This window comes from Pholis gunnellus, assembly GCF_910591455.1.
Source record: "Pholis gunnellus genome assembly, chromosome: 5".
NCBI classification, from domain to species: Eukaryota; Metazoa; Chordata; class Actinopteri; order Perciformes; family Pholidae; genus Pholis; species Pholis gunnellus.
Window position 1 is genome coordinate 26,117,022 of NC_136531.1, and position 19,968 is coordinate 26,136,989.

Consider the following 19,968-nt stretch of genomic DNA (forward strand, 5'->3'; position numbering starts at 1 on the left):
AAATCCGACAAGAGCGCTTCAGCTAAAGAGTTGCCTCGTTAATTAATTAATGAGATCTGGCCTTGATTCTTCAATTGAAATCAAGGTCTGCAACAATATTTTAAGACTCTATTTGAGATGCTTGATCTCAACTTGGTATGAAGAATTTATAGACATTAAGACATGTTTTGTAAAACAAGGAGGCCATTCATAGACCCTGTTAAGAGTAGATAATGCCTGACAACGCATGCGTAATAATATACAGCAATCCCCAATGCAGCTGTATGATAAGTCATGTTGTCACTACAGGAACACGTATACATGCTAGCAGCGGCTCAAAGCATATGGTCGGTTGGTCCGTCACTTTGGTCCAGAATGAAAAATCTGAACAACCAAAAGTTTCAGAAATTCATGGTTCTCAGAAGATGAATCCTCATGACTTTGATGTTCTCCTGACCTTATCCTGTAGTGACACCATAAGATTGATATTCATCCACAATTTTAATGTTTTTAATAGAGGTATTAAATCTTGGCTAAAAGAGAAACAACACCTGTTCTCACACCTAACACCCCTATTACCACACTTGTACTTTGTGTATGTATCTGTATTTGTATTTGTGTATGTATCGGTGGATATATTTTCTATTTTAACTTCTTTTTAAAAAGAAAAAAAGCCTCCTGTGGACAGGTGTTGTAAATTAGCATTTTGCTACAAACACTTAACACAGTGCATCTGGACTTTGTGCATACATGTATGTTACAATTCTAATGCTACTGTGATGTCCATATCAAATAAAATAAACATAACATAACATGGTTTTGAGTGAAATGTCTCTGCTGGATGGAATGCAGTGACATTTTCATTCATGCCCCCCCCCCCCCCCCCCGGATGCTTTGTAATAACTTCGGTAGTTCCCTGATCAACATTTCAATTTGAAAAATTACCTGCAAAGTGAAAGACATTTCCATCAGCCTCAGGTGTTCTTTGTTTTCAGTGCTAATAAGCACATTTTAACACGCAAACACTCCAAACTAAAGCTTATGTAATATACCGCTGTGGTATCTCATTACCATGATTTCACAAACGTATTAAATAGCATCTAAATGAGATATTCATCACCATATGTATGCATCCACACATGCCAATCTTACAACGCTCTGTGTACAATACAGTGCCATGCATATTCATAGTTCCACTAAAGGAATTGAGGGAGAAAAGAGTGTGTATGTGAGAGAGAGTCAGAGACAGCAATCAGCCAGCCAAACAGACAGGTGTGTTGGTCCAACGGTTCCCCAGCTGTGTGGAGACATTGTGGGGCTGCCCAACACCAGAGGTCTGAACAGATGGATTTGGTAGGGCGCACCGGAGGAGAGTAGCCCTGATGTTCAACCACTGGGGGGCTTGCCACAGACAAAGATCAGAGGAAAATAAAATATGTGTTTGCTTTTGTCTGTGCGTTGGCGAGGTGAAGACAAAAATTGTCACATTGTGTTATTTCATGTTTTTAATGTTTTAGCTGTTGAACAGCAGGCCACGATTTTGAAAAAAAGCAATTATAATCCGTCTGACTGAGCACATCTCTGAAAGTGCCTTCAGCAAACAAAATGAGTTCCAGCCCAAATGGAGGGAGTGACACAGCACTAGTCATAATAATAAAAGGTGATATGTGAATCCCCCACAAATTCATTGTTCACATACATCATTCATTCAGCCATACTGGGGTACCACAAAAAAACTGCCACCACTGACTGAAAATGTGGAAGGAATAAACATAACTTCCATCAAAAGGTTAATAGAAGGGTGGGCAGTGATAATAATATCAGGTTATTTTGCCTGTGATTCACCATGTGGAGAGAAGGCCTTGTGTCACTGAGTTCAACTCACTAGCAATTGTTGTTTCAATAGCAACATAAAACTAATCTAAAAAAACTAATTAAAAGTAACTTCATGATCAAAACAGGAGAAATTAATTAGGTTAGTTATGAATTTACAGCTTCAAACTGTGTCCACCTCCCATGTGGATGCGTTTGAAATGTCTCCATTTGTGTCTGCACCAAAAAAGTACTCTACGGAGTGGTCTAAAGAAATGAATGGTCTTGACAAGTCTATAGTTGTGGGCTACACCATAGGGTTTATCATAGTTAGCATGCTAACATTTGCTAATTAGCGCTTTAATGGATATCAATAGGTAGAGTTATTTCAACCTGAATCATAAAATGCTTGCTGGTGGGACTAGATAGGGTGGGAGTAAATAGTTAGAGTACCACTAAAATGATGTGGGTTCATCCTCTTAGAACAACAAACATTTGTAACAATATGTATGCCAATCCATGTAGATGGTACACTGGGCAATTAACATCTCTTACCTGCTAAATAGCTCTAAATGAAAAGTCAAACAACTACCAAAGTCATTAGGGTTCCTCTGGTGACCATGAATGTCAGTACAAAATGGCATGTCCATCCAGCCAATATTTGTCAAGATATTTCAATAGAAACTACAGTGATGGTTGGATCGACCGACCACCATTTCCATCCCTGAAGCCTCACTGCTGGCATAGCTAAAAGTGCTTTCAGCTAATCTTCAGATCTACTTTTTGTTTACACTGGGCAAACTTTCACAGTACTTGTGGGTTTTGGTCTCAGTATAGTGTGGATAACACGTTATAATGCACACTATTCTCTAAAGGTTCATTCTGGAACGTTTTGCTGCAGGTTGCTGCATATTTTTCTGGTTTTCCTTGTGTTCCCCACTACTGCAGCCCAAATGCACTACCTACATTTAAATGAATGGGAGGACTGGCTTGCCTCACTTGGTGTGAGTGCAGCATCAGTCTGAGAGATTTTAGCATTTACAGCTGACATACATGTAGGAATTTCAACCGATATATGGACTGATAGTCTTTGCAGCTGCTGCAGCAAGTGACACCAAAACGCCGTGTAGGCGGTCACTCGGGCCCAGTAATAAGCAAAAAGTTTTGAGTTTGATGGTGGAATGAAAGTCAGCTGGTTTCTTGGCTACAGCCATTCAATCTCTCCCAAACCTTTTCACTCTCTCCCCTGTGATCTTAACTATCCTACTGCATGCATGTCCACCTTTCAACTTTGACGCAGCATGTTTCAGGATCCAGTTGTGCTTACTCTCATCTGACAAAGCATGATCAATTGGAAGCCACCAGCGATTGTTCACCCCTAGGGACTACTGCTTGTGGCCTCAGCAACTGATTAGCATGGCGGCTGCCCGCTACGCTGTTATCTGTCCAGTTTCTCAGGAAGAGGTCATAAAAACAGCAGGGAGGCTGACCTCAATCCCTTTCCTCACCAACCAGCGGCCCCTGAGGAGCCCACTCCCAAACCGGCCCCGCTCTAAAAACTCTGAATTAATAAGTGTGCAGCAAACTGTATGAAGAGTCGAACACTTGCTGCTGGCCCTGCAGAAAGATGGGCTTCATCTTTCTCATGACAACCTTTTACATGACAGGTTCAATAAGTATGAGAGGAGGGAGGTGATCCACTGACTTTGTTAGCTGTGAATTCAGAAAGATTACACCAACTAATGTTTCAGAAGACCTTTGAGATTCCTATTATTTTTAGAAGACACCGACGTCTGCACAAGGAAGCTACGACTGCAGTTACTTGTTGTGTAGGGACAACAATCTAAAAAAGAATTGAACATATTTTTCTTATGTTTTCACTTATTTTTGATTTGGAATTAACAGGTTTCAGTCGAAGTAGTAGATATTACGTTTATAAGTGACATAACTGAGAGTGCAACACATGATAGAGCTCTTTCTCACAGCACACTTTTTGACTTGTCAAATAAAACTTGGTGTAAATAACAACAATAATAATGGCTGAATTTGATTCAGGGACCTCTCTGCGTGGCGTAATAGCACACCTAAATGGAATGGAGCCATCGGCATGTTATCAGTTACACCTTTGTTTGACAAGACAGATGTCTTTAGCAAGGTCTACTCATGAAAAAGTAATCCTTATTCCTGTATATGTAGCCAGGTGTCATACCCAACTTTTAGACAAGGTTATCTGTAAGTGTTTTGACAGAAGGTATTTATAATGGAGGAATCCTTTATTGCACATTTCTAGAACAAAGTCATTGTCAATTACATTTTGTATTTCCCCCCCAGATTAAGTCTGTTCTTGAGATATCACAAATACATTTCTAATCATAGTTCATGGAGACAGGGTTGAATGGATGGCCAACAAAGACTTTCACCCAGGAGACTGCCGTTTGTGTCCTGTGTGAAACCAATTCAACAATTTTAATTTACGTCTGTAACTTCAATAATGCAATAACCATACTTAATTTAAGCCAAACCGGAATGTTTTCCTCAACCTAACTGACGAGTTTGTGGCGTTTATTTTAGCTTTGTTTCAATTTATTGAACACGTTAAATTGTCTCAAGTTCTGATATAACTAATGCTATTGCATATAAATAGAAGACTACATTTTAGGATGTTCCACGTGTCATGGTACACATTTTAATCTTTTCAAGTGTCATTTAATGCCACACGTTAACGTGAAATGATTGTGGTTATGTTTAGGCAACAAAACCACTTAAGTTTAGGAAACACATTGTTGCGCTTAAAATAAGTACTTAAACAATGTAACAAGAGTACAGAAAACACGACACAAATGTCACTTAATATAATAAGTCAACACTTTTGATTTCACATGGGACATGGACACCTGTCTCCTGGGTGAAAGTCCAATGTTTGTTTGACCCACCCACAATAGCCTTCACTTTTTATACTTGCTCTGAGTGTCGCTCATTATTCTACGTCACCAGCTCTGAGAATATATTCAAAAGGGATGGGTTTTCATTATAGTCATTACAGATTGGTGCTGAGAAATTAAGCCAGTGCAGAAGTGCCAAAAACTGCAGTTCCTCAAATGGAAACATCATCATCATCTCAGATCATTCCCAGCTAGCTGTCTGCTCTGCTGGATCACCCTGCCACATCAGCTTTACCGATGGACCACCTCTTTGACCATCTAGAGTTAGTCTGTGTTGTCACTGCTAAGATGGTGATGGCGGGAGAGACACCCACACCCACAGACTACATCCATATTTTATACAATAAATGCACTGCTCTCATATGGTGGTTACAGCTGATAACGCCATCCCAACCGACCACATCGTGGAATTGTAACACCCACCCTCCGATTCCCCTTCAGGTAAACACTGTTAGTATGTTTGCAGTAGTTTCTACTGTCAGCACGGTTAGCTACAAGTTGTCTGCTCAGGTGTCACATTGTTGAGTCGTTGAGAGGCAATTGAAATGATACCAATCTCGGATAATTCACCTTTTTTAAGAAATGTACACAATATGGTGAGACCTGGATGACCTCTTTAGGAGCTGCCGATGTTTTCAACAAACAGGGTGTTTCTTACAGTGAAGGATGCTTCCTTGGTAGGACAGGTCTTATCAAGTTGTGTCCTACAGAGGCTAGGCAAGACTCCTTCCCAGCATTCGGAGAGCACGCATTGAAACCGTCTAGTGGGTGTGCGGGTGTACAGAAGAAATAGAGGTGTTTTTTTATTTATTTACTATATTTAGAATTATTCAGCACATTACAATATCTAGTAGTATACTCAAAACAATACAAACAGATTTAAAATATGTAGGTTTAATACAAAATAAATTAAATCAGCAGCGATTTGGACAATTACTATAATTTACAAATGTGATTTGGTGGAGATGTAGAGCTGGGTGTCGTCAGCGTAGCAGTGGAATGGAAACCATGGTGTTGTATTATGTCACCAAGGGAGAGCAGGTCGAGGATGAAGAGCATGGGACCGAGTACTGAACCTTGGGGGACACCTTGAGAGACTGGGGCTGTGTCAGACTTGAATTTATTGATACTAATGAACTGTTCACAGTCAGAGAGGTATGATTTTAGTTGGTGGGCAACATTGTGTTCCAGTATTTTAGAAAGAAAAGGGAGGTTGGACATGGGTCTGTAGTTGTTGGGGATGTCAGGGTCCATGCCAGGCTTTTTGAGGATGGGTGTGACTGAGGCGGTTTTTGAGGGCAGGAGGGACGGAGCCAGTAGACAGTGAGGAGTTGATGACAGAAAGTGATTTATTGAGATCTAAGGGGGAGATCAGGAAGAATTGGGAGGCACAGTGACCAGTCAGTTAGTGGAGTATTTACAGATACAGGGTTGGACGGGGCGGGGCTGGAAGTGGCCAGTCGGTTGTAGATGGTATACATTTTTGCTTTGTAGAACAAAAGGAAGTAGTTATATGTCTCTGCTGTGGAGGAGTGGGAGAGATTGTCCATAGGTTTGAGAAGTTTATTTATTGTGGAGAAGGGGACCTTGGGGTTGGCGGAACCAGAGTGGATGATGCCAGAGTAGTAGGTGGAGCGAGCAGTAATGAGAGCCAGTTTGTACTGCTGTACTCCTGTATTCCTTGTAGGCCAGGTTGTGTACTGTGAGGCCTATTTTGTTGGAGAGTCGCTCTAGTCTGCGTTTCCGTGACTTCATGAGGCGGAGTTCAGGGGTGAACCAGGGAGCAGTGTGGGTGAAAGAGACAGTTCTGTTTTTGAGAGGGGCAAGCTGATCAAGGCAGGAGGATAGCGTGTTATTGTAGAGGTTGACCAGGTCTGTGGGGGAGGGGCTAAGGGAGGGAGTGAGTGTGGAGAATTTGTCAGTGAGAGAGGCTGACAGGGATGAGGGGCAGACTGACTTAATATTACGGAGAGTGATGGTGCTTCTTTTTTGGACATATTCCATTCCCCAAGAAGTCCTAATACTTGATTGCTCCAGTATTTCTCCATTTTTTTTCTTCAAAAGGAGTTCCTAATTTATTTTGACTCTGTTTTATACAGCTAGTTAGGTTTTTTAGCCATAAGATGTCTCCCCCTGGTCCAACAGAAAATAGATCTGTTAATGGGGATGTAATACATTATCATTTCCTGTATGTTTATGTAAGGGGGGCGTCTGACTATGTAACAAACAAAGTCCAGTTAAATCCCTCTGACTGGAGTGATTCTGGTTTTAATGCACAATATTTGCATGTTTGTTTTTGTGTCTCAGTTATTGGGGATCAGTGCTCTCTTTTTGGGGTCCTTATTTGCTGCAAAGGCATGGAGAGGCCGGGTATAATGTGTTGAAGCAGGTCTAAGTTTCATGGACATAGCTAGGAGGAAATGAGAACGTTATAAAATTGTGGTCTTTTGTGGCCATGGCTTAATCCCTTGTCCTGTTTACCGGTCTACTATCTGGCACTCTCAGGCTTTTAACTGACTATTGTTGATGCAAGAGCAGTAAAAGTTGTTCTGTGCTGTCTCTGAGTTGGGGCTAATCCTGTCACTGTGTGTCCTTCTACATGGATATCACAGCAGGTAAGAGTTTGTTCCTCATGGTCAGAGTCTGTGCATTTTAGCATTAGGTCTAATTTTCCTTTGACATAGCCAAATGTGTGAGTCACCCATGACTTATTATGTTTTCTGGAGTTACTGTGTGCAATTTTATTTCTAAATTCCTCTCATATTGTCGAGAAGTCACTGTGGGATCCCCTGTGCATGAAAGGCCAGTAGCCCAATCATGTGAAGTTACGGGGCATGCATAGTACTTAAAGGCTTATCTAAATTGTTCCACGTCTGCCAGGTGTCAACAATAAAATCACCTAACTGTGTGATTTTGCAGGGTTTCATCATCCCTTTTTCCTGTTTTACAGACGTCAGAATTATTCTGCATTTATCATCTTTTTTTTTCCACTGATAGCATATTATTTCAGTTAGTTCTGTTATGGTAAGGATTGAAGTTGTCCTGGTTAGAACATCGTTTTGAAACGGGTAGATGTCTGTTTGTCACATGTTGTGAGTTCCCTGTATCCTCTTTTGCAGCAATTGCCTGGAGGGTAGGTGTGATCTTTTCTGACTAAATTAGCCATTATTCCTATTTCTGCAAAGCAGGTGTCACACATAGTGACTCTGCAGTCCCCAGGGCCCTCTCTGTAGCCCCATAAGCAGCAGTTTTCAGGCTATTTATTTCTGATCTCATCCCTCATTATCAGTCTGTGTCTGTGTTGGTATGTTTTTTGTTTTTTTTCTCCACTCTAACTCTGTTAGGTGGTCAAGGGCTATAAATCTTCAGACTGCGGGGGTACTTTGGGTGCATTCCCCCCTCTTTTTTATTTCTAATCTTCCCTTTGGAGCATGCAAGGGGCTGCATGTTGACGGTGCAGAGGTTTGTGAGAATATATATATTCTGTCCTTTTCCCCCCCCCCATACTGGGTTAGAGTATATCCTAATTTTTGTGGGGGTATTTCTTTTTCTCTCTAAACAAATGTGACCCAGTGATTGGTAGAGGTTCAACAAAACTATTTGTCCTTCATTCTGAGGTATTGTACTTTTGTACTTTTTGACTTAGTTGATACTCTTAGTGTTTATTACTTATTTAAATTACTTGTTGCTCTTGTTTTTTTTTTTTCTTTATCTTGTGTGCACTGTCCACTTTGCTGCTGTGATCCTGTGAATTTCCACACTGCGGGACTAATAAAGGATTATCTTATCTTATTACAATCTGTTCATTTTGTTCCCATTCTTTTGGGGAAAATGCAGATTGCTCTACTCAGTAAGCTTTGTGCAACTGCATTTGTGTGGTTATTTTATATATCTCATTGCCCTGTTTGTAGGGTTGAGGAATACTAATCTTGGTACTCCTAAACTCAGATTTGTTACGTCTCCCTGTAGGAGCAAGTGGTCTGCACTCCCCCACTCTTTCCCGCACACCCAGCTATTCTGGTGTCTGTGGAGCGCTTTGAGCTGCAGCACTAATAAACGCACAAACACACACACTGTGCTCTGGTTCTCCTCGTTTTAAGCTGCAGTGGTCATTTTGTGGTGTTTTGTTTTGTCTCCACTTTGAAATCTCTGGGTCATTCTTTTAAGTCCCTGCTAATGTTTAATCCTCACGGTAATGGTTCCTCAGATAACGGGAGCTCTATCCGTTTCCTTCTCCTTGTTTTACATTGAATTCTACGGATTCGTATAATGATTGCCTACAGTATAGAACAGTTAGCGCGTCATAGTTTCACCTACTCTTACCTTGATCCTAAAGTTAGTCAGGTATCACCACGTGTCTAACACTCTTACTTAATGGATCGGTTAAGTAAGGCTTCTACTCCTTACCATTTTTCAATACCAATTTCAATTCAATGAAACAGTTACAGTGCTACTATAACTCATTTTAACACTCCTACTGTAATGGGGTTTTCCTCAGCTTTCACTGATTTTCTAAAGGAATAATGTCCAGGATCTCTCCTGGAAATCTCCCTCTCTGCTCTGCTGTTTTCCAGTAAGTGCAGGCTCTCACTGTCAGCTCTCTGACATTCCTCCTTTTTTGGGGGTCTATCTCTCCTCTGCATAGCAGAAGCGTCACCACATTACATTACATTACAGTCATTTAGCAGACACTTTTATCCAAAGCGACTTACAATAAGTGTATTCAACATAGGTATTCAAGAGAACTACTAGTCATAAGTACATCTCCTTTTTTAAACAAGCATCTAAGAGCATAAACCAGAGCAAATGTACAGTGCAGAAACAAACAAATACAAATACAATAAGTGTTAAGTGGAAGGCTCAGGGTAGTACAGGGTAGAAGAGGTGAGTTTTCAGCCTGCTCTGAAAGATGGGCAGCGACTGCTGTCCTGACGTCATTCCTCCATTGTGGGGCCAGGACAGAAAAAAGCCGTGACCGGGTCGATCGGCCGCAGGGACCTCTGAGCGACGGGGCAACCAATCGCCCCGAGGCAGCAGAGCGAAGTGGTCGGGGCTTGTAGGGCTTGACCATGGCCTGGAGATAGGAAGGAGCTGTTCCTTTCACTGCCCTGTAGGCTAGCACCAGAGTCTTAAACTGGATGTGAGCTCTTACAGGTAGCCAGTGTAGAGAACGGAGAAGGGAAGTTGTGTGGGAGAACTTGGGGCGATTGAACACCAGGTGAGCTGCAGCTTTCTGGACAAGCTCCAGCGGTCTGATGGTCGACGCCGGGTCTCCGGCAAGTAGAGAGTTGCAGTAGTCCAGGCGGGAGATGACAAGAGCCTGGATTAGCACCTGCGCCGTCTCCTCAGTGAGGAAGGGGCGAATCCTCCTGATGTTGTAGAGCAGGAATCTGCAGGAGCGTGTAACCGATGAAATGTTTGCTGAGAATGAGATTTGGTCATCCAGGGTCACACCCAGGTTCCTCGCAGTCCGAGTTGGCGTCACCACGGTATCGGCAATGGTGATGGACAGGTCTCGGTGCAGGCAACCCTTCCCCGGGAGGAACAGTAGCTCGTTTTTGTCCAGGTTGAGCTTGAGGTGGTGTGTCGTCATCCACTTCGAGATGTCAGCCAAGCACACAGCAATGCGTATCTCCACTTGAGTGTCACCGGGGGGAAATGACAAGACCAGCTGGGTGTCATCGGCATAACAATGGGAGGAGAAGTAATGCGAGCGAATAACAGAACCCCAGAGATGTTGTGTAGAGCGAGAAGAGAAGGGGGCCCAGGACTGAACCTTGTGGAACCCCCGTAGTCAGCAAGCGTGGTTCCGACACGGCCCCCCTCCATGTCACCTGGTAGGATCGACATGTCAGTTAGGATGCAAACGGGGAGAGTGCAGAGCCTGAGACACCCATCCCCTCAAGGGTGGAGAGGAGGATCTGGTGGTTCACAGTGTCAAACGCCGCATACAGGTCCAGGAGAATCAGGACAGAGGAGAGAGAGTTAGCTCTCGCGGCGTAAAGCGACTCTGTCACCGCAAGGAGGGCTGTCTCTGTTGAGTGACCCACCTTGAACCTGGACTGGTGGGGGTCCAAGAGGCTGTTCTGATGGAGATAGGAAGACAGTTGGTTAAAGACGGCACGTTCAAGTGTTTTGGATAGAAAAGGTAGAAGAGAAACCGGTCTGAAGTTCTTGACATCAGAGGGGTCAAGTGATGGTTTCTTCAGAAGGGGAGTGACTCTGTCAGTCTTGAAAGCTGTGGGAAAGCATCAAGAGAGCACGTGGTGGGGCGGTTAGGTGTAACAAGGTTGAGGACCTCGTTAGGGGAGAGGGGAGCAAGATAGGGTAAGATGGGGTATGGAGAGGGGAGGGAGAGCTGAGGGGGAAGGGCTGGAGAGGGTAGAGAGGGTGAACAAGCACAGGGGGGCTTAGAGAAGGAGGATCTGATATCGTTTACCTTCTTGTCAAATAAGTTGGTGAAATCATCAGGGAGAAGGGAGGAAGTAGGAGGAGGGGGTGGGGGTTGGAGGAGTGAAGAGAAAGTTTCGAAGAATTTTTTAGGATTGGAAGCAGAGGTTAGGATTTTAGAGCAGAAGAAAGCAGCTTTAGCAGTAGATAGAGAGGAGGAGAAAGTGGAAAGAAGAGATTGGAAGTTAAGAAGGTCCTCCGGGAGTTTGCCTTTACTCCATTTTTGCTCAGCCTCTCTTCGGCCCCGTCTATCAGTCCGCACAGAGTCCGATAGCTATGGGGCAGGTGGGGTTGGCCGTGCAGGCCTGGAGGTGAAGGGACAGAGGTTGTCCAAAGAAGAGGAAAGGGCTCTGAGGAGAAGATCAGTAGCAGTATCAGGGGATAGGAGAGAGAAGGATTCAGGGTCAGGGAGAGCAGAGGTAACAGAAGAGGAAAGATCAGCCGGGGAGAGGGATCGAAGATGACTATGGGTAGAAACCATGTGGGTAGGTGGCGGACGTAAGGGGGGAGAGGAGAGTAGAACAGTGTCTAGTGAAGATAAGATCCAGCTGGTTGCCGGCCTTGTGGGTAGGAGGAGAAGAGGAGTGGTAAAGGTCAAAGGAGGAGAGGAAGGAAAGAAGCGGTTCTAACTTATCAGTCTGGATGTTGAAGTCACTGAGCAGGATGAGTGCGGAGCCATCGTCATGGAAGTGCGAGACTAATGTGTCACCTCTGAGGGGTAAGACAGAAGGGTCTTCTTGTCCTCTATTCAAAGGGGGGTAAGACCCCTAAGGATCTATTCAAGAAGTCTATCCCATTCTCTCGTTGGGGAAATCTCCAACGAGAGAATGGGATAGACTTCTTGGGATAGACTTCTTAGGAAAAGCCCAAATCTCACAGTTTTTCTGCTGCTTTTTATGCTGATCTAAGGCTGGCACCTCCTTCATTTCATGTGTCACTCACACATGAGTCCTCCTCTTTCTTAGAGCTGGCACAGAATGTAACTGGTTTGATCCTGTTCAGAAGAGGAAGGATTGTATAAGTTTTGAGTGACTATTTTATATCAGGCGTCTATGCAGTTTATATGGTTAATCACATCTATCATAATGTAAAACAGGTTATAGGTTTAATCACTTATATTATAAATTAAAACAGTTTATATGTTAATAGTTATACTTTGAATCAAAAAGGTTACAGGTTATAATAGTTATACTTTTATGCTTTCATACTTTTCTACGATCTTTCAACAGCGTGAGTTTGGTTTCTAGGATGGGGATGTCGAGCTTCATGATGACGGCTAGGTGATCGGAGATGGTGAGGTCAGAGCCGGAGAGGTGGTGGATGGTGATTCCAGTGGAACAGACCAGGTCCAGGATGTGACCGCGGTTGTGGGTGGGGAAATCAATGTGTTGAGTGAAGTTGAAGAGTTAAAGCAATCTAGTGATTGGAACAGTTGGGATTTGATGACGTAGCATACCTGAAAATTCAGTAGTTGAAAAGGATTCTACATGACTTTGAGAAACGCCCAGTGTTTCTGTGAAAGAGCAATTAAACCATGCTCGTAGCTGTCAGTAGTTCCTCACATGATGCCTCTTAGTCCACACAAACTAATTACTTCAAGTCTGACCAGATAGATTTTCATGTGATCTTGTCATCCAGCGATTATTGCGTAATCTTGTGAGAATCCAACTGCAGTGCAAAATAAGTGATAATATGTGAATTGCACAAATCACATTCCCACAGTCATACCAGTAGCTATTGCTTCCTGACAGATCTGTGGGTAACAATCTTTCACTTTGTTTATCTGCTCAATTTAAAGCCATCCGTCTTTTCTGTGTCTCCAGCTGAGATTGGGGCAGATGTGGTTGGCTGACTTTCTTTTGAAACATCAAGGAAAAGAAGGAACAGGAAAGGGAGGGGATTCTGAATGAAAGAAGAGACTTATCTCAAAAGTTGATCAGCTAAAAGAAGTTTCGCGCTCTACTGACTCGCTTTTTCCCCCTTTTCAGATTTTCTTTTTCTAAAGAGCAAGAACAGCATTTTCTCTTGTCATGCCACTTTGATTTTACATCTGTCTGCATGTGAGATGGCAAAGAAATGTAAGAAATAGAGATGTGTTACTATTTAAATTTCTTAACAGAATACAATTTCAATATATGACCCTTTAAAAAGGCCACAGACATCCTGGCTCAGTATAAAAGAAAGAAGATGTTTCCTCAAGTCGTCCCTACCCATTTATTAGGTGTCAGCCGCTGCTCTTGTCAACCCCTCTCATATTGCACACGTCACTTAACAATTAGCCTTAGCAGTCCTATGAGAGGATGTCAATAGGTCTTTCTGAAGTGAGTAACAAATTCTGCTTCAGCCTTACACATCCAACAGAAACAGAAAAAACATCCTGTCATAATCCTCTCTACCCCTCTTTAGTCCCAGTTTTTGTAACCACTGCTGTTGAAATCTCAGGCTTGTCAAAAAGTGTCACCATCAGCAGGTTTTCCCCCAGAATTGCGTGAAAGCTCTAGTCATTTTCTAAACACAGTAGCACACAATACTGTTATTCCCCAGTGAGTGTTGCACCATACAAGTTTCCCACGTGTCTAAACCTTCCCTGTCACTTTGATTGCTTTGGCTGATCTCCCGACCTAAACAAACCTGACTCTAAATGTTACTATCATGCAGTCCTAAAAAACATTTTGTGTCATTGCCATAGACTCTATATAAGAAGAGGGTGTTGTCACTGTGACGTCACTCATTGCTTGTTCGTTTTGAAGCCTCATTTGGAGGCCAAAATGACAAACTGGAGGCTTGGTTATTGAGCGTTGCCATCTTGTTTTTTTGCAACCAGAAGTAACACATAAGGTGAAACGGTTAAAGTTCTGAGACGAAAACAACTCCCAGACCAGACAACGCCGTGGTAGAGACCTGTCAAACACAATGTACTTCCGCCCTAAAGCAAACCCTGCGTTATGGTCTATTTGACTCTAAATGGACCTTCATTTATTAAATGATCTTCATGCTGTTTGAAGAAGACTTGAAAATAGAGATTGAGACCAGAAATTCATGTTTACAATGTTTAATCAATAAATCAAGTGAGAAGTAGTCATTTTCTCATAGACTTCTATACAATCAGAGGAGTCGCCCCCTGATAGACATTAACGAGAATGCAGGTTTAAGACACTTCACTTTTCAGAGATGGAGGTTGCCTCTTGGTCATTGCAGGGACATTGATGTTAGACTGCAGATGAGAAGATCTTAAATGTTTGACTACATGCCTGCTCTCATCAGCATCCTTTTTAAGACTTCCAACTAGTTACTTTGATTTTCTTTGTACACTATAGTAACCTGTATGAAAGAGTTCTCTTGCCTCTCTTGTTCAGCTTTGAGCTGCTTATGCAATGAACACAAACAAATTAAACATGCATTAGTGCCTAAGAATTGCATTTTTTATTTACTAAACTCTGATGTTGCCTTTGTGGATATTAGGTGCATAAACATAACATGTCCACATACTTAATTAATTTAAATTGCTTTTTTGTTTTTCGGTACATAATGTTTGCCCATTTACCATCATTAAAAGGCATATGTTGCATTCTGTTAAACTGAACCTCTTTATCACTCAGTGGCCACCTGCTATTCTTTTTGGTGTACATGCTGTGTTGTGAAGCGGCACACAATGAATGCTCTATGGATGCTCAGCTCCAACGGTGTTTCGGTTAGTCTACCTCAATGAGGGATTCAACCCTCACCTGCTCTTTGCCGAACCTTTCAGCTACAAGAGAAGAAGCTTTTCTTTCTTTCTCTTTCTTTCTACTTTGATTGCCTGCAGAACAACAGTTTCCTTTCATTAAAGTCTAGTCTGGTTGTATATGTTGCAATTGTTATATTAGGTCCTAATCATGAAGCTCAGTGCCAATTAAAACCTCTTGGACCCGAGCGAGCTAAAAAGCGAGATTTTTAACCGAAGAGAGCGTCGTAGAAAGCAAAGTTCATAAAGAAATTTAAAAAAGAAATTACATTTTTTTTTTTATTTTATCGAAAAAAGTCTCCTTAATGTAATCACGTTAACCATTTTACACACTGCAAACACCATTATAAACTATTCTACTAACTAACTAAGAAGATTCGCCACAATACCATGCATTTTACGCCACAGCCGGCAAGACAACAACTCAGAGAACGCTTCGTTAATCTCGGGCATAGCGTCTAACCCGGCATATCACACTGCTAACAACATTAGCATTCCACACAGAGTTCAACGGTATCATCCAAATTACTCTCCGTCAAAGCGTTCAGGAGTTACAGCCAACAAGCCACAGAAAGCACAACTCCCACACTGCGAAAATATTCTAACTGTATCATACCTTGAGTCGGTTTTGAGGGCCAAAACGGTGAAATCCGCAATTATTCCTTGTTAGTAATGTGTTCGTCTGCTAAGTAGGTACGTCTGGAACTTAAAATGGAGCTCAAGCGCAAGTTCAGTCAGGAAGACACTAACGGGTATTCTCTGTCTCTCCTCTCCTTGTAATTACTCTATCAGCTGATTGGGGGCGTGCACTTTTAACTATCCAACCAGATTCGGCACAGTTTCCTTAAGCCAATCATATCTGTGCGGTCAACTTTAAAAGTGTTCTCTCTGCTGCTGTCAGTTGTCATTTCAGCTAAGCAGACGCGACCTCCTCCACCCCAGTCACCTCCAGTCAGCATCACATTCATGCTCCTGATTCATCATCAGATTGGTGCAACTCCCTTCACCACCACCACCAGTGTCTGGACTCCAGGGGGGATTAGGCCTATTGGACCGCAGTATCCCTACCCTCGGTGATAGTACTTCATGATGGAGTCCAATCGCCAAAGACTTTGCACTTTTCATATTTGCATGTGTAATAAATCATTGTTAAACTATAAAACAAGTCTCTCCTAATTGAAATGGCATTTCTCCATTCATCTGAGCCAACATGGTGGTCAGAATGCCAGCGGCGAATCATACAGGGAGCTTGGGGCTTGGGGGCTGACCACTGCACGGTTTTGGAGTTTTATTGGCTGAAAATTCTGTCAATCACTTCATGAAACACACGAGTGTGTTCGTTTTGAGCACCCGGTTGTAACGAGTGGTCACATGACAAGATCTGCCCAGCAGAGCCTGAGCAAGGGCTCCAGACAAACAGACAGAGACATCCAGGAGAGATATGACAGGTCAAAATGGGTCAAAATGGGTCAGAATTATGCCAAAATGATGCCAAACAGCTCTGTTAGGATAGATTGTACAATATGAGTGATAAATAAAGTGAAATATATAATTATAAAGTATATAAAAGTACAATGGAACAGCTACAAATTCTGGTTCGAAAATGAGAATTTGGCATGTTTGTTTTAGATAAACACCTATAACTGGGGTTTGCTTCACTTTATTTACACCAAATCTTTTTGTGAGGCACCTGCGCCCTTTGTGCTATGAAATGGGAATGTTTTTAGGCTAGCTAGGGCCTCATTTAATAAATTACAGTGCTTTTTCTTCAGACGAACTTGGGAATTTTCCCTGTTTGCCGTATTTGCTGTTCAGCTACTATTAACCAGTAACATATACACAATATTTACTCATCTCATCAAATCTCACAATCCCTAGTGTTATTCAAGCATCAACATTTTTAAAATAGACCTTGTAGTTACAGAATTGTAGTCTCTTTTGTATGGGTTACAATTATCGAGAAAAGGCCTAAAAAAAGGCTGAGGGTCCAAGAGGTTTTAAGGCTTGTGAAGCCTATTCTTCGTCTAAAGAGACACTTAGCTGTGGTCCTTTTGCTTCTTCATCCCCATTAAAGAGAATGTATGAACAAACTACTGTATATGGTAATAGGATTTGGAGTGATTATAGCTACCTAGCTAATTTCAGTACCTCAAGATATTACACCATGGATTGATTTAATTCTAGAACGAGGCAAATATGATTTTTAGTCTAGGTGTAGTTACTCTTTAACATCAATTTAATTATTAAAAAAATAAGAAGTAGTTTTAGTTAGGGCCTAATCTCTGAACCCATTTGCTATCAGTCTGAAGAAACTATTTCTGGGGGTCTGAACAGTGTAAAACCTTTTCCTGCTGCCTTCAGATTCTGCATATGAATGCAGATGTCATGGGATATGGTGCAGGGGTAGAGCTAAGACTCAAGCGCAGACACTGGAGACGAGGTCGAATGCAAGGTTAATTTACTGGCACACAAGCGGACAAAAACAAGAACCAAAAACAACTCCAACAGGGAGCGTGAAAAATACAGACTGAAAATAAACAGCAAAGTTCCAACAGGCAAAGTTCCAACAGGCAAAGACCAAAAAGACCAAGTCCAAAAAGACCAAGTCCAAAAAGACCAAGTCCAAAAAGAAGTCCAAACCCTGGGACGTGGAGAGAACAAACCTGGTATGAGTATGGCAGTCTCTCACCACCAGCCTGCCCTCGCCGCTTGGTTAAAGAATGAAAGGACAGCGGTGGAGCTTATTAGACAGAGGAAGTTACCTCACTATTCTCTGCTACTCTTTGATCCAGCAAAGATTTCTCTCAGTCTTTTTGTTCATCGTCATTTCTTAAAGGTGTTTACAAAGTTAAATACACAGCTCTGAAAATGAAACTGCAGAAATGATCATATTTGAGTTAATATTTTGACACAGACTGGCTGTATTGTTAAAGAGTTACACATAATAATCAGGGAGATGTCCAGTATCCTACTACAGCTGCTGGCATCTGTGCAGCTAACAAATATTTACCGGCAATTAAGTGTCTTGGTCAAAGGCTTGTCAATGCTCCAGGAGGAAAGACTAATTACTGTCCCCCAAACACATCACCCGGTCTAGTGATTCTAACCTGAGACAACTTCAGACGCACTGCCCTGCTTTTCTGAGCTCAAGGCGACCTCTGTTCCATATATGTCATTTTAGAGACATAACTCTGTTGTAAACCCTGTGTTTGCGTGATTATCTATTCCTTTCTTGTGTCTCGATTGAGGGAACTGCAGCTAATGAAGCAGCAGCAGGAAGTACCAAGGCAGTGCATTGACAGCCACAAGGCAGAGGAGCCGACATTACAGATGGTTGAGCTTGCATGACATTGTTTTTACTTGTGGTATAGTTCATTTTAGCTAAATGGTTAGAAGTTAAGCTCTAAACTGAAAAACTTAGTGACTTTCAGTGAAGCTTCTACTTGATGTTATACATTGTAACTGGATTGAGCAGAAGACAGGGTGAAAAGTGGTAGTGCAGCAACAGGGTTTTAATTTATCCTCAGTCAAAGTCTTACAAACTGAACAGAACAGCTTCTCTCTTAAGAGGAGAGACTGAGAGCTTCTCAGCTCCAGGTGTGTAGCTGCTAACACCTGCTCTCAATACTGTCACATGGGAGTGGGCAGGAAGGTAGATGCCTCCAACGCCCCTGTCTATCAGCCCAACATTTGGTTTCCAGAAGCAGTGAGTCAGTCAGCTCTCAGCTTTGAAATTGCTCTCAACATAAATCAGTGTAACATTTGCAGTGTCTCAACACAATTCACCATATAGGTGATTATAGTAATGCTACATAATTGAGTCCACTCATATTTTCATTGTAAAGGGAAATCTATGCGACATTTTCTTTGGTCCGTAAATTTGTGAGAATTTCCTGGTCATTTTCCTGAAAAAAACATTTAAATGTGATGCTTTTTATTGGTAAATAGTGACAGTGTTCTGTACAGGTAATACTTTTTCAATATATTCATTCAAATGAAATAGTAATCAAGTATGACAGAGAGCTTTTCGTCAGTGAGCACCATGTCTGTTGAACATGCAAATATGGGCATTTTGTCAACAGGTTGGCATATAATTTGACCAACGTCTCCTCATACAACAGTTTGTATGATATCTTAAGAGAAGTTACTTATCATTTTTTGTGCGTTATCCTACACAAGCCGGTAACAATTTCTGCTCGTAACATGCATAGTCTTTTCAAAATAAACTTCCGCCTTCACTTTATGCAACAACACTACTCTGTTAGGTTTAGACAACAACACTACTTGGTTAGGTTTAGGCTACAAAACTACTATAGTTAGGTTTAGTAATCAAAAACGACTTACTTAGGTTTAGGCAACGACACTACTTAGTTAGGTTTAGAAAACAAAACTACTCAGTTAGGTTTATACAACAAAACTACTGAGTTAGGTTTGAGAAAAGATCGTCGTTTGGGCTAAAATAACCACATGAGTGCTGTAACCACATTCCACAAGTTATGTGACAAATCAATCAAAATTGACTTATTTCATATGGGAATGAACAGCGGTCTCCTGGCTGAAAGTCCGCTGGTTGTTAGCTCCATAATCCTCATGTTTCCGCCCGCCCTGTGTGTGCTTTAGCGGTCTTTATCCTTCCACTTTCAGGATAAGTGGACAACATCCAAAATAATTTTGTGGGATATCTGCAAATTAAGGCACATTATTTTTCGTAAGGTAAAGCAACAAATGCTGGATGAGACCAGCCTAAATTTAACATATATAGTGAATCAAGTTTCTAAATAATTAAATAAATGATGAATAAATACATTATCATATTTAAGGAGGAAGTTCTTTCATTGCATCACTTCCTCTTGAAATCACCAGCTTTTAAACTCAAGACAACTAATTAATATAACTTCAGACTTTTTATATGATCTGTAACTAGTACCAGTCTAGTGTCATTACATAGTAATTTCCATGATTCTTACCAAATAAACAAATGTAAAATTAAGAGACAAGATTTCCTATTTTGTTAGTTTTATTAGTTCTTATCGTTAAATTAACAATTCCAATAAACTACAT